This window comes from Coloeus monedula (assembly GCF_965178545.1).
Source record: "Coloeus monedula genome assembly, chromosome: 3".
NCBI classification, from domain to species: Eukaryota; Metazoa; Chordata; class Aves; order Passeriformes; family Corvidae; genus Coloeus; species Coloeus monedula.
The window spans coordinates 74453524-74470607 of NC_138783.1; positions in this window are offsets into that span (position 1 = coordinate 74453524).

Sequence of the window (17084 nt, forward strand, 5' to 3'; positions counted from 1 at the left end):
ACTATGTCCATGTTCTCCTTGAGAATCTGATACGTGACAAACTCAGAGCTGAGGGTTCCACTAATAGACAGATAGCAAGATTCACATCAAGTTGGGCAGGAGTGTTGATCTGCTGGAGGGCAGGAAGACTGCAGAGGGGTCTGGACAGGTTGGATAGATGGGACAAGGACAACAGTATGAGGTTCAATAACACCGAAAGCTGAGTCCTGCGCTTCCTCGGAACAACCCCATGCAGTGCTACAGACTTTGGGCAGAGGGACTAGAAAGCTGCCCAGAGGAAAAGGACCTGGGGGTGCTGGTCAACAGCCCCCGAAAATGAACTGACAGTGTGCCCGCAAAGGCCAAGAAACAACTGGATGTGGTGCTTACTGCTGTGGTTAGTCGGTATGGAGATGTGTGTTATGGTTAGTTGGCATGCCAAATCTTTGCCTCACTCTCAGGATGTTTATTCAGGGTTATCAAGACAGATAGTTATTATCTCAGCATTTTATTAAATAATTGTAGGTGCCAAAGACTATAGAAGAGACCTTAAATGAGAGTTTAACTGTGTTGAGCTGATGAGTCTTATTCCTATGTTGCCAACTGTGCTATTGATTGCTGCACAAAGATGGTGAGTTGTTACTACTCTTGAATCGTTAAAGTTCAAATAACTCTCTGAACAAATATCAAACAGATATAGTGTCAAAAGTATGAATTATAAATGCACTTTTACAACCTTTTTCTGCACAAACATGAAACAAAACTGCTTTCTTCTTAATGTAAATCAAGGCAATTATATTTGAACCGATGAGGAGTTGGCAAGGTCTTTAATTTTAAAAGGTGTTAAATACTTTGCTCATTCACCTGCCTTCTCGTATGCATGACTATCTAATTAATCTCTCAAAGAGCATTTATGCTATTATCTGACAATTAGCCATAATACTGTCAGATTTTATTGGTAAGGATAGAACTCCATGGCATTGCTCTGTTTCTGATATACTGGAAGTTCAGACAGGCTATGAAAGTATTTACAGATTCCATGCTCAAATTTCTTTATTCACCAGTTTGTGTAACTGCTGCAAAATATATCCAAAATATTTATTTTGCATTTGATATAAAGTTATAAACAACAATAAAATATGTGCTTACTTTACACTACAATATGTTGCAATATAAGCAAGGAATCTATTTTGAGATTGTTGGATGAAATATTGAAAATACTGACAGAGGAGTGGAATAAAGAAAGGAAATGTAAAAGAGGATGACATGTTTAATTTTCTATTAATTTGTCATCCTTTCTTTCAGAACTATTTGTTTAAGTCACATGGTAAATGACTACACCATCTGTAGTCCTGGTTGATATAATGAGATGAGTAACACCTAAATGTAGGTAATACATATAGGCATCTACATGTGAACTAAAGCCAAAACTCAGTTGTCTAAAAAATTCTTCTACTGACTCCATTTAAGAAATATTAAGATTCCTCAGCTCCACTCTACTTGTCAGGTCTCTTATCTGCTACCTTTGTGCAGCTGTTTCTGATACTCCAACATCTTAAAACAGAGGCAGTAAAAAGCAGAAAATAAACCCTGCTCCTATTTAGAGGAACCTAGAGTTATTCCACTGATCAGATTATTTTCTATTTAAGCTGAATGTTCAGCTTCCCACACTTTCATTAAATCTAGGAACAGTATCTTCACTGATTGTTGTGTGGTTTAGTAACACAGCTCATATTTAGACATATGCGTGGTAAGCACTGAAAAACAAGTGCCTGAATAGTGATGTGAACCCAGCCCTTGTTTTACTCATTGTTCTTCACATTTTCCCTTCCTTTCTTATCTTTTAAATGTCTTACTTCTCCTGTTGTGGATGTTACTTCTCTTCTGTAATTTAAGAATTTGGTTCAGTTGCTCTTTAGGCCCTCAGTAACATCTGACATACCTGGAATATCCATGACATTTCTGTGGGACTGGTGGACTTACAGTTGACCAAAGTCCTGGTCTGAGAGCTGGGTGGCAGGACAAGAACTGATGGACTTCCACCCTAGAATTAGGCTTTTTATGTTGTACAGCTGCACTGAACTCTGCTGCTGGCTTAGGGTTGCTTATATGCAGGTGTCCTCAGCTTTGAATATGCAACGAGAATAAATCTTACTCCACAGAAGTGGCCCAATAAGCAAAACCTCTCCTCTCCTCTCCTCTCCTCTCCTCTCCTCTCCTCTCCTCTCCTCTCCTCTCCTCTCCTCTCCTCTCCTCTCCTCTCCTCTCCTCTCCTCTCCTCTCCTCTCCTCTCCTCTCCTCTCCTCTCCTCTCCTCTCCTCTCCTCTCCTCTCCTCTCCTCTCCTCTCCTCTCCTCAATATTGTTTACAATATTGAACTTGTCCAATCAATATCCATTGGTGCTATCTACCACATATTTGGCTTATGTTGCAAACTTCCCTGAAAATTGTTTTTTCGTGCTTAGCTAAGTGGTTTTGCAAGACCTGTCAGAGGTTTCAAAGGACTACAATGTCTAATTATATCATATGGTTAGCCAACAGTTTACCAGTAGGGTCTTTGATCATAAATTACTACACATACTCAAGAATATCCTGTATGATACTTACTCTCTCCTGAACATTTGCTATCTCCTGATCCATTAATCCATGGCTGCATAAAGTAGGAATCTTGCATAATTGTGCTTTTGGAAGTTTTCAAATTACTTTGTAAAACCTAACAAAGGCGAAACAAAACAGCAGAGAGGAAGACACTTTTTCATTATGGGGTGCAATAAATGCATGTTATACAGGATTTCAAAGTAATATCAGGGTGTTTATTCCTGAAATATGGCATGCAGACACAAAATATCTACATGAAAGTGTACTTAAAATAATAATTTGATACTATCTGTTGTATTCACATCTTAATTTCAGTCATGAGCTTTCAACTTCTATCGCACAGATTAGCAAAAATAGTGTGCTAATTGCAAAGAAAGCAAATACTTCATCATCTATAACAATTAATTATATGTAACCATAACATTATTCCCCCTCTATTAAGCTTCAAAAGCAAAATAAACATAATTTCATCCAGAATACTTCATAAAATATACTTGGATTAGATTAGGATCAAGTTTCACTCTGAATTCTTATGAAATCACAGCAAAGCAAAATTTAAAAACACAGGTTTAGTTATTGTAATACCAATAGAACTTAATTTCAGAAACTTCAATAAAGTTTTTTCCAGTATTTGACAGAAAAAGTTAAATTGGTATCAAGTTTCTTCTTGTTATTGCTGAAAACACAATTATGTTTTTTTAGAAGATTTAAAAGAAACAAAACCAAAAAAACATACCTAATTTTCCCGCCTCTACATTTTTTCTCATGGAAATGCTAAATTAGGTTTATCCCTGTGAATAACTGTGACATTATAAACATTATACATAATACTATACAATATTATGTTTTTAAAGCTGAAATACAAATGAATAAAATAAAAGAAGATTAACAGGAAGGACAGAGAGGGAACAAAATTTTCCTGGTATTGTTTAAACATAGCTAATTTTTCAGTCTTTGTTTTATTTTTGGAAAATAACTATCACTTGAAATCTGAGATGTGAATAAAAGGAATTAACAGATTATTTTAAAGAGTTTGCATGAATGACTTTGGAAGGTCTCAAGGAACTGCCCATAGACCCTGACTATGCTGTTTCTTCTACAGAGAGATAAATCCTGTTTGGTGTCCTGCTGGAAAGTATTTCTCATCAGTTCTACAGCGTAGCTGTAATAATGTGATGAGGTACAACAACATGGTTTAGTTATATTTGTATCTTCTCATGGGGAGTATACTCTTCCGTTTCCTTGTCTGCATTCTAGCACTGTATTTTGTAATGTTATTAGAGAATGAATTTGATAACAGATATTCTCCAGCTCTAGGGTATAAACAATTTGAAAGCACAGGATGTAAATAATTTGAAAGCACAGCAAAGAATGAAATCTGTTCTTTCCCTTAAAAGACTTCTTTGGAAAAATTAAGCACTATAAAAAACTGATTTGGAGAAAACTTCTTACTGCTATGTGGGTTTTATAACCATGTGGTTACAGTCAACCTTTTGCTTTTCATGTTTTGGGTCGAAAACACTTCAAATGTCATTTTGGCATTGAAAAATAACTTATGCAGAAGGAAATTGACCTCCATATTGGTTTGGTAGCTCAAACATTCTTTGATTAAGAAGGCTTTTTAGATGTGTATCCTCTCATCATGAAAACATCATGGTATCCTATCAGAAATGCCCTCAGATCCCCAAGTCCTGAGCAAGTCTTCAATAGACTGAGGCTAATATATCTGAGATTCTTCTGACTATGTTTAGAAGACAGTAACTGTCATCTCACATTTGTGAGGTCTAGTAGATAAGGTGTGCTCTAAAATATCCACTGAAGCAAGCTTCTGATGATTAATGTGTGGAGGAACAACATATCTGTAGTTCAGATTTGAGTGCAGGCCATTCACTTGAGAGTTGGACTTGAAGATCCTTGTGTGTCCCTTCCTACTCAGAATATTCTGTAAGTCACCAACCTGGTCTCAGAAGATAAACATCTGGGACTATGAAATTACATGGCAAACTCTAGGAAACCTTAAACATTGCAGAAGCTGAACATTTTCCTTTGATCATTATTTTGAAATCATTAGTTAAACTTCTCTGAGATACATAGATCAACTTTCCATTGTAAGGAAACAGAAATAAACTGACATCTGAAAAAACAATTTTCTACTTCTACTGCAGGTATGGCAAATAGAAAATATGTACTCTGCTCTATAAATGCCTTAAAAAAAAAAAAAAAAGTCAAATTGGACTGATTTGCTCTGAGTTGCACTTTAGAAATATAGAGAGGAATATGGCTGACCATGGACTGGCATCCATCCACTTAGATGCACCCTAATGTTTTCCAGAATACGGAGCTGACGAATGTGACCTAGGGACTATCTTTCTGGAAACTTGCAAGTAAAGATCTGTGGGATACCTTAGGTCATCTCAAATAGTATAAAAAGCTATAGTTAATTATCTGAATATTACCTTTTGATATGTTGAAATCTTCTATTTCCCTGTCCAAAAATCTTAATCTATTGATTTCTTTTTTTCAAAAGTAAATGGAAAATCAGCGACTTGGTTTAATCCTACTACTTTTCAGATGAGATTGTCACATGTAGACTATCAACATCATTAATGTCAAAATGACATATATATTCTCTATGTTATGTTGTATAGGGCATTGTTGGAATTTTTGACTGTGTCTTTTGCAACCCAGTCTATATCTGGATAAGTGATGTGACTCTAACATGCCAGAGTGTGTAAACATTTATATGAGTATGAAAGTCACAATACCTGTGAGACACCAGAGTCTTCTTGAAGTAGCAGGTTGAAGACAGCTGGGTTTTTATTATCATCAGCATAACAATAGACCCTGAGCGTTACAGAACCCCAAGACGTGGCAAAAGTTTAACAAAAATGTCTGCCTTTAAAAGTATATATTTTTCAATTGCAAGTATTTGTACTGGTTTGGTATACTATACTGATAATGGAAGTGTAGTTAATTGTCTTAAAAATGGTAAGAACTTAACTTTCCTATGTTGCACAGTCAGCACAGCAGGTTTTTTACCTGCTCTGATATAGTCTAGTATCCTTTATATCAAATTAACTGTACTGATACATTTTTTTTTCTTTGATGTAACCACTCCTGCTAAGGTTAAGATGGTTTGATCCTAAGAATTTTGATAAGTTAATTCTAAGATCATTTTGACTTTAATGATGTTCAGACTCTACATGTGACTTAATCTCATCTGACAACTAGTAGGATCAAACTAAGTTGCTGATTTTCTGCTTACTTTTGAAAAAAAATCAATAGATTAAGATTTTTGGACAGGGATGTAGAAGATTTCAACATATCAAAAGAGTGGTTTAAGTTCTTGGATGTACTTTAAATTGAGATAAGTGCAAAATTACAAATAAAAAACCACCCCTACTCCTTCTTAAAAAAAAAATAAAAATAGCAGATATGCAATCATTATATTACAATTTCAAGATCAGAAATAAAAGAAATTATCTCATTGGCATTTCCATGTGTAATCTTAAATGTATGTCAAAGATGTGTTATATTTATCTCATCTAAATTCAGGAACAATCCAGTTGAGGTTCCTGACTAAATATTTCTGTTATAACTCCTGTTAGAGCCACTTTTCACCTCTTTGCATAAGAATTACAATACATATAATGTGACAAATCTGTAAGGAATTCAGAGAAGAGAGGGTGGTTTAACACTGTATTGTGCTGCATGACATTAACTATATACTCCTCCTTTGTTTCTGGGTAAATTGCTTACCAGTTAATGAGGTCCATTATATTTAACTTATAAAGTCATCACTTCTCTGAATTTCCTTATCTTTCAGAATCTGACTTGCACAGATAGATCATGTAGTCATACTGAGTCAATGGAAATGATGAAAGAGGTATTTACATCTCCAATTCTCACACAGAATTTTCACAATATTTAGATATTTAATTCTACACATTTTTGATGTTTCCCTGCAGAGCATTTTAACTTTGTCCTAACACCTCACTAATGTGGCTTTCTGTCTGCTGTGCTATTGCTGGCCAGTAGTAATCAGCTAAAATCACAAATACCTCTGTGCTTCTCTCCCCACAATGTCTTTGGTATTTTTAATGATTTTTTCTCCCCCTTTGTTTTGAAAAAGGAGCCAGGTAATAAAGGAAAGAAAAAGACATTTGCCAAATAATGTATGTTCTTTTAAAAAACTGGTAAGAACAAAGGATATTTGGTTCCCAGTTTAGAATTATTTTCTGCTAAATGAAATGCTTCTAACAGATGTGAATTAATGAATATTTATTATGATGTGCAAAATCTCTTTTGATAGAGTGCCTTTTCTGGGGCACCTAACTTGGTCAATTTTTAGCATGTTTATGTTGGCTAAACATAAAAATACAAGGCAATATCTACTGGACAAACCTTCATATAGAAAACTAAGACTAATAACTTGTAAAGCTGAACTTCAATATTGTCATCACCTCCAAAGAGGAATTGAACAGACTCTGGCTGGTAAGTTGGTTGCTATTTGAAATGGCCTGATGTTCAAGGTTTCCTAGCTGCAGACTCCATTTTGTTCATTTTTAGGTTTATGTAGTTTAATACCTTTTCATGTCAATGTTTTTGCTCTTGAATCCTTTACTTACCAGATATGCACAGCTCAACATCCTTACATCTGTCATAAATTTTGTGTTTGCACTTCTCTCTTGCACGTTTATTTGATATACTTTTTCATGTAATTTTGACGTGAAGATTTCCATCAAAGATGCTCAATATTTCTTAAAGTAAGCACACTTGAAGTACTTCCTGTCATGACACTGGCATTATATTTCTTCTTTTCTTGACATCAATACTTTTGCAGTTAATTCAAAATATTTCTGACATCTTTGGGACTTCTGTCTTTGCACAAGAACATTTCAAATTCTCTTCTAAGGCCTAATTAATATGATGGATTGAAAGCAATGTTTCTGAGGTTTAAAAAGCAATAAGAAAAGATGCCCTTGCAGGGAGAGCATGTTCAGAAAGGCTTTGATTTTCCTTAAGCCTTTTGATTTCATGGCAAAGAGGAAAGTAAATACTGTCTGGCTCCACTTGTCTTGTGTAGTTTTATTCAGACAGACAAGTTCTTAGAGCATACTGTGAAGTAAATGCATGTTCATATTTCATGCTAAGGAAATTGGTTAATATATTAATCATAAGTGAAATATTTTAAAATAATAATGAAAATTTTTTAAAAGTGTAGTGGATTGTTGATGTTTATATTAGATGATTTTATTTGCTTTTCCTAACTTACTGTAAAGTACATTGTAGCAAATATGGCAAAGTGCTCTTAGTGCCACAGCACCCAAAACTGTATCTTCTGTCCAAGAAGAAAGAAGCTCAGATAATATCATGTCAGTGGAATTTAATAATGGAAATTTCTTTTGGTAATATAGATGACACAAAGTGATAAAACTGAGATTAAAATTTAGCCATGTTGTTTAAATAGGAATCTATGTTTTGTTTAGATGCAAATTACAATAACTTAAGTATTTACATCAATACAGTTAGCTTTGTTTTTATGGATACTTGTAAGGTTTTGTAATAAATTCAATCCAAAGAGTTTGATGGGCTTCTTCTATTTTTACCTTACCATTGTCTCTTTATTAAACACTTTTCTATTGTATTCATTTACAATAAATGAATTAAATTGCATCCAGCCCTGAGGTCCCCAGTACAACACATGGACCTGTTGGAGAGAGTCCAGGAGACAGCCATAGTCAGAAAATGACCAGAGTTGAGGTCAGAGAAAATGGTCAGAGACCTGGAGCATATCTCCCATGAAGATAGGTTGAAAGAGCTTCCAGGTTATTCAGCCTGGAGGAGAAGGCTCTGGAGTGACCTTGTTGCAGCTTTCCGGCAGCTAAAGGGGGTGTACAAGAAAGATGAAGAGGGGCTTTTAAAAGGACCTGCAAGAACAGGACAAGGAGGAATGACTTTAAACTGAAAGAAGGTAGATAGTACTAGGAAGAATTTCTTCACTCTGAGGGTGGTGAGACACTGGGACAAGCTGCCAAGAGAAGTTGTGATACCTTATCACTGAATAAATTCAAGGTCGGGTTGGATGGGGATTTTAGCAACCTGATCTAGTGAAAGATGCCCATATGTCTCGGTTTTTGAGACAAAGCTTCAGGAGGAAACACTCTTCAATGAGTGTTCCTCCCCTTTTCCTCCGTCAATGAGACAAATGGGTCACAAGGAGTGAAAGTGGGAAAAAGAAACCAAACTGTTTGTTAACAAACAAACAAAACAAGTAGAACAGGATAAAAAAACCCCTCAAAATACAACAAATTCCCAGAAAGGGAACAGACACCCAAGCTCAGACCGGCCGGGGCCACCCCACGGGCCCGCTGGGGCTGGCCCTGCAGTCTCCCCAGACCGGCGAGGGGGGAAGGGAGGCAGTGAGGCAAGGGGAATGGAAGAGAAGGGAAAGAAGAGCAAGACAAAAAAACAAACAGAACATTTTCCCAGCTAGCTGGAACACAAAGGCAACCAAAAAACCAGTACAGCACTCCTGGCACACTCCCTGCTGAGCCCTGCCAGGCCCCAGAGCCCCCGAGTTGCTGGGCCCCCCGGGTCCATCTTACAGGCACAGCGTCCTTGGGCATTGAGAGGACAGTTAAGGAATAAAGCAGCTTCATAACATCACCCCAGGACACCATGGCAGAGAGGTTGGGCTTCACGATCTTTAAGGTTCCTTCCAACCCAAACTATTCAATGATTCTTTCTCTTTTTAGAATGTCTTCAAACCAGGTCTGGTTCTAGGTAAAACCTTTTATCTCATCTGAGCTAAGACTTTAATATAAGATTTTCCTTTTCTTGAGAAGTCAGATTGATATGAAGTATTCTATATTCCATGCTGAACAGAAGAAATGAAACTGAAATGATTCTATTTATAGCTGAAAGTACATTATCATCAAGGACCAATTTAGGGTAATAAGCTTAATTCAAAGTCAGAAATGTGCACTATCTAGAATGTCAGCTGCCATAAGAGGGAATGCAAGAACAGTATTTGCTCCCACACTGTAGCAAAAAGCTGGAGTAATGCTGACAATTAGCACAATAAACACATAAAATTGCAGGAGAGTTTAAATAGACTTACATATTAGGACAAAGTAATAGAACAATACAATTCTTAAATATTTTAACCAAAAGCTAAAATGAAAAATGCACAAAGAGAAATAATTTGGGGTTTAATTACCTTTTTTTTTTTTTTTTTTGGTAGGGAAAAGAAATTACTCTTAGGAGCTATGATATCTGTATTAGATGATCTCAAATGATCAAAGCTAATATTACACTTTACAACTTTATATTTGCCTGGTTGCTTGTACTGCAACATAGTCTTTAGTTATTTTATGTGCCATTATTTTTATATATATACATTGTTAAACTTCTGCAGAGTTAAAAAATCTTTGAATACAGTGGGAAGTTCTTCTGACACAGAAAAGATAGAAGTAGAAAAACTTAAAAACAAAATGTCAAGGATGATTGAGACCCAACTTCTGTATAAGGAGAAATTAAACTAAGACTCTTGAGTTTGGAAGAGAAATGATTGGCAAGAGAAAAGAAAGAAACATGAGAAATAGGAAACAGTTGTAGGCTTTTTCAACAAAAGACCAATTTCAATGAACAAGAAGTGACCAAATTCAAGATGACAAAGAAAGCAGATTCTTCACAAAATGCACAAAATATGAAAGTCCTTGAAGAAAGAAAGTTATAGCAGTTTAAAACCACTGGAAATGATTCATGAAAATAAAATATACCTAAGGTTATGATCAGAGCACATCCTTTGCTCAAAAGGTTTCTGAACTGCCATTAGCTAGAAGATAGGAAGATATTCTCTTGAAGTGTCATTAAATGTAATTCTTTTATTTTTCAGAATTTGTTCATTCATTTGTATTGCAATGTAGTTGAATAATTGTCTGTTGTCGTTTTTTGGGGTTTTTTTTAATATTCTTCTTTGTTAGTACAGAATTTACTACTTGGAAAAAAATAATAATTTATGTGTAAACACATGAAAAGTGCTTCAGAATGTAGAGACACCACAGTCCACAATAACTAATCCTTTGTTTAGCTGTATATGGGCTAAATAATAAGAGCCATGGTTACAAAAAGTAATGCAATTTCCAAAATAACGTGGCCAAAGCAACCTCAACCAGAAATACAAGTCAGGTGCTTTACCACTGCATTTTTATCTCTATGCTATATTTAGTATTCTATCTATATAGCACTTTCTGTAATGTATTACAGCCATATCATGGCTGACATTTCTACTTTTCCTGTCCTCTATACATTGTTTTCTTAGCTATACAGAGTTAAGGTTAAGGAACAGAAGTTGAATCTGAATCAGTCATTTTGCAACCTTTGATTAATGAATTGTCGAGGACTTCAGCATTGCTTTTATTCATTATTTTCCATTATTATTTTATATGCACCAACATTATTACAGATGTTCTTGGATTTCAAAGTTCTAATTGTGTCATCCTTCATTCTTCACTTGATCTTTGGAGCTTGCTGCATTGTCTGCAAATGAGAAAAGAAGAAATGAACAATAAATTCCAATTTTAATGTAACACAGTAGAAGTGATAAATTGTTTTGGCACGGCATAGAAACTAAATGAGTTTCGGAAGATAAACATGTGTTGGAATTTATAGGGTATAAACTTCATTTTGTATGGCTGTTATAAATCACTGGACACAAAACTGTAACATGCTCAGGATCATACTTTGTTCTACTCTACCTCAGAGCATTTATATCCATCAAAGAAATTACAGCTCAAGTAGGATTTAAGGTGCCATTTATTAACAGGTGATGATAATGACAAACAAATCCTTACCTAGCGTCCTGAGGTGACGTTATGAAGCCGTTTTATTCCTTAACTGTCCTCTCAATGCCCAAGGATGCTGTGCCCGTGAGATGGACCCAGGGGGCGGGGCTACAGGACCTGGGTGCGGGGCAGTTTAATGGTTGGGCCCAACAGCTCAGGGGCTCTGGGGCCTGGCAGGGCTCTGGAGGGAGTGCGCCGGGAGCGCTGTGGTGGGTTTTTTTGGTTGCCTTTGTGTTCCAGCTAGCTGGGAAAATGTTCTGTTTGTTTTTTTCTCTTGCTCTTCTTTCCCTTCCATTCCCCTTGCCTCACTGCCTCCCTTCCCTCCTCTCCAGTCGGTCTGTGGAGCTTGCGGGTGGCCCCAGCGGGCCCGCGGGGTGGCCCCAGCTGGACCAAGCCCATGTGTCTGTTCCCTCTCCAGAAATTTGTTGTATTTTGAGGGGTTTTTTTTCATCCTGTTCTATCCTGTTTTGTTTGTTAATAAACGGTTTCTTTTTCCCACTTTCACTCCTTGTGCCCCATTTGTCTTATTGATGGAGGAAAAGGGAAGGAACACTCATTGAAGAGTGTTTCCTCCTGAAATTTTGTCTCAAAAACCAAGACACCTAGTGCACTGTGCAAGCTGAGAAGCAAAACTGAAAGACCCAGAAAAACATATAAAAACAATAAATGTAACTTTTTTTTTTTTTTTTTTAAACTGAGAGGAATTTAATGTTTCATTTGAGGTGTTTGATTCTCTGGAGTTAAAATATGATGGGCACATTTGGAGCAGATGACTATAGTACCTACAATCTGTTGCATGTTGGTGGACCCAGTTCGATCACAGAATATCCACTGTTTCTCATGAGGAATTTTTCCAGTGGTCATTTAAAACATCCTATAAACTCCCTTTTCCTCCAAAGCTTTGCGGCCTTCTTTAGTCTGATTTTAGGGGATGTTCTATGGGTATTCTGAAGTTCCATGAGAAGTGCTTGACTGCCCAATGTGTGGAACAAAAACATGACAAAGACTCTTCAAATTCCATTACAGTTTAAATTACTAGTACATATAGCCCTAAAGTAACTTCATCTCTTCGCTTGGTGTAAAGGAATTCTTCTGTACATATCACGTGCCGATGTGTTTATTACAGGTGTTTGGCAGATAAATTCTGGTTTTGTAGTACATGTTAGTAAGGCTGTCTTTGTTAATTCATGAATCATCTTCACATAAATAGTTTTGTGCTCCATGACTGCTACCATGCCTATGGTAATTTTTCTGAATTATTTTTTGGTTTTGTTTTTCTTTGGGTTGTGAGTATCTTTGGGGGTTGTATTTTTTTGCAGGGGGTTTGAGTGGGTTTTTTTAATTACTTAGAATCTTGAAATAATATCATTCCCTTATGCACCTTAAGAAGCATTCTGCAAATTCAATGGATTATTCAAATTTTTATACACTTGTTTCTCCTCAGGATATATAATGTTTCTTAGTTTATTTTATTATTAACTTTAGAAGAGCAGGACTCTGTATTCTTGATGGATCAGGTAATGAAAATTTTTAGTTAATTTTTACAATCAGTTATCAAAGTCATCATGGACACAGACAGACATACAAATGCTTATACATACCCAGAGAAAGACAACTCAGCATTTTCTCTTTTAAATACTATAAAAAAACCCGTTAGGATTACTTAAAACTAATAAGCTACTCCAAAGAGGCAAGTTTCTGTAAACTTTTCTGACCACACAGATTGTGTAACATGAGGAAACATTTTAGCCATAATGGACTGGGAGGACTTCTGCAGGACTTCTTCTATCTCTTGTTTTCATCTTGTAATGTCTGGTTTTTTTACTGAAATAATGGCTAAGATAAGAGTAAACATTGCAATTCAACAAATATTTTTTTAACCTTCATAATGATTTATCAACTAAGTACAATTAATTTTAACACACAAAAACAATCGTTTCCCCTTTCCTGCTCCTTTCTTCATCTAAATCTCCACTGTCCATAAAATGAGGAATAAAATGTTCCCTAAATTGTCTTTTGAAGAGAAATTAAAATTCATTGCCAGTAATCTCAAGGGAGGCGATATTTGTACACTGGAGTAATGAAAACTCCTATAACATCACAATTTACGGTCTAAATTTATAGTTCATTAACTAGGATAACTGTAATGAGTAGTAAAAATGTGGGTTTACTGGGTATCATACCAGGGACTCCAAGTTCCTAGGTTTCTAATTCCTGTCTACTGTTATCAGAGTGTCAGATAATGAACTTAATTCCTTAAGAAAGTGAATTCTGGTCTACAACATTTTCATAATTTTGGTCTCTTTCTTTTGACTAGAAGCAAAAATTAGTGAAAATGTTATGAAAGAAACATTTAATGAGACATTTAGAAACTTTTGAATTTTTCCTCATAATAGTGTGAAGGGCAGTGGCTTGTGTGTTGTTCAAAATCAGGAAAGCAGAAGTAGATTAACTGGTAGAAAACCAACATGCTGGGGAACACAGGACAAAAGGAGGGGGCAGAGGGAGAAAGAGGAAGAGGGAAGGACAGAATTATAGATGACAAAAAGCTTTCAGGACAGGTTTCAGGATTTTCAATTGAATTTTACTTTCTGCACTCACTTACTGGCTGAACTACAGGGATAAGTAGTACAAAGAATAAATAAACATTTGTGTTTTGGGGTGGGGAAGGGATTAGATCTGTAATTCTATACTTTTAAGTACACAGAGGTGAAAAAAAATTAAGTCTGGTATATTACTAACAGAAAGCAAGCTAAATGAAACAACATCAGAACTGAGCAGTATTCATTAAAAGTAGATAGCAATTATGAATACAATTGAACAGAAATATAAATGATTTCAAAACTCTATGTCCTTGTTCAACCTATAATTTTTTTCTTCTGTGCTTCTGAGTTATGACAGTAAGGACCTTTTTTTCTGTTACAATTTAATGAAAATAATTTTATTCAAATTGGTATATTTAAATTCATGAATATGTAAGAATCCAATCCAAAACTTAGTGAGTTATAGCTGAAAGGACAACAAATTTTCACAAAAATTGCAGTATAGAGAGAAATAACTAGTACAATTCTCACTTACAAAATGTCTAATTAGGACTTGCATGTAATTGCAAAACCAAATCCTCAAGGGGATCAAAGATATCCCTGCACATGTATCTGAAATTATCCATGTAAAATTATTTGTCTATTCAAATTTTTCCTGCCTATTAAATTGTCACATTATAATAAAAAAGCTACAAGGGGAGCATCTTAATTAATATCCATCAAAATGAGAACTGTTAATGAATTCTTTTAGAAGGTCATTTCTAAATGTTCACACTAGGGTGGTGAAAAAAGGCAAAATAAAGAGACATTGACTTCAGTTTGTATATCTCTATCTCAGGGCTCCACTGTTTACCCTGTGTCAAATACTTCTATCTTTTGAGAGGAGTAACAAAACATAATTTTACAAAGAAATACATTGAAAAAAGGTTTCAGGCCTGGAAATCACAGACTCATTACAAAAATTTGCATCCTATGCAGTCCCAGATTAATATTTAGGAAATCTGACCTGGAAGCTATGAGTATAGTGCTGATGAGTGAGCTACCCCTCAAGTATCAGTGTCCAGGCTGCAAAATGTCAGTAAGACCTGAAATATAGATTAGTTCTATCCAGGAATCATGTGTTCCTTGGTTATTCCTGGTCATTTTTTTCTCAGATATTGAGAGTTAGAGGTCACTGGAACAGATGGCATAGAAATTTTTTTTTTTTTATGAGGAGATGAAAGTTTATTAAAGTGGATATAAACAGTGCTATGCCATTTTACAAGGTCCAGAGAAAGGGCCTTAGCCCTATTTAATTTGCTATGATAAATAGAGTATTCAGGTAGCCAGACTGATTTAATATGCTTGTGTATGTTTAACTGAGGTATAGTATGTACCTTGTTCATAAAGATAACTTTAATCATATATTAGGCTAACCTATATAAGGCTAATGAGCCCCAGGGCCCCTTTACTGTTCAGCCAATTAAAAAAAACCCAAAAACAGACGAAAAATTAGCATAAGAGTTTGATTTCTTTCTTAAGATAATGGACTGTCTTCATTGACTCCAGAAGCAGCCTAAGGACTTTCTATAAATTTCTCTCACTATCAATTTAGTCATCTCAAATAATTGTCTTCCATTACATGGCATAAATCATGTCCTTGACATCCACTTCTGCGATGTTCAGCTATTAAAATAAGCTCAAATTTTCTTATTTTTCAACTTGTTCTGTTGGTCCCAGAGACATTTCTGAGTTTACCCTTGAGGAAGATAAATGAGTAAAATATACATTTTTACTGTATCAGCTAGTGCAGTTGGTGTCAATAAGCAAAGTCTTTGTATTTGGAGAACTACAAATCTGGAGCAAATTTAGAGGAGGTAAAAACATAGGATGTTCACCTATATATTGAAAAGTTAAATTATTTAACAGCTGAAAAAGGCAAAAGAAATTTATCCCTCCTTTTTATTTGAAATACATAGCAGAACTCGTGCTTCTAGTTTCATGAAGACTTCATCTTGTGCCAAAAGATATAAAAGCATGAAATGAAAAAAAAAAAAAAAAAAAGGCACAAACAAATAGCATTTTGCATTGAGAAAGAGGGAAGTGTATTCTCTGAAGTTTTGTGGATGTTTCTTCCTTTTGTTTTTTCTGAACCTAGTCTGGAGCAACAAGATGTTGGGTTGCTTGAGCAGGGTGTTGGACCAGATGACCTCCAGAAGTTCCTTTCAACCTCAACCATTCTGTGATTCTATAACTTGTTACAAATGAAGATGTGACTTTTTTTTGTGGTTTTGTACCAGCAGCAGTATTAGTAAGAAATGCTGTACTTTCACTGTCTGATGCTTGTTTCATTAAATTCTTTCATAGCACAATAAAGTAGTGGCAATTTTGAGGGCAAAAGGAAGTTAGAAAATCCCCTATGATAATATACAAAAGTTTACATTACCATTAGTCAGTTGAAATGTTTACTTAATCAATACCCAAAATAACATAAGATAAATGACAACGTGACAGCTTATGCTCAATATTTATGAAAAAAATTCTTCAAAAATATTGAACATTCATACCTATATGGAATTTTAAAAATGTAATAGAACTTAAAAAGTAGTTAATTATTTTGACATTGTTTAAAGATATTTTCTCAACTGATTTTTTTTTTTCTAGAATAAAATATTTTGTGGAGACAAATTATTTTGCCAGGGAACATTTGGACATAGAATGTTTAATTTCAGAGAAGAGTAATTGTTCTATCAGTTAAAATACAGGGGATACAGAGGAATCTTTTCCCAATCATCAGAGCCATCTGAGATGAAAAACACTGTTCTGCATTTTTCTAAAGAGTGTCAACATATTGCCTTATATTCACAGTTAGTGTCCTAATTTTGTGTACTAGCCAAATTGTTCCACTTTATGCAAACATCTTCACCTATCCTAAAGTAGTGTCAGCTTTCTATGCCAAACCAAAAATGGTAAAAACTTCATTTTTCATGTAAAACCACAACAAAACAAAGCAAAAACTGAAAACTGTTTTGTTTTTTCCATTGTGCTCCTATCAGACAAAAGAAATGTCAAACATCAAATTTGGCTTAAACAAAACAGATCTTTACTACCTGCACCTGCAAACATATCTAGTGTTA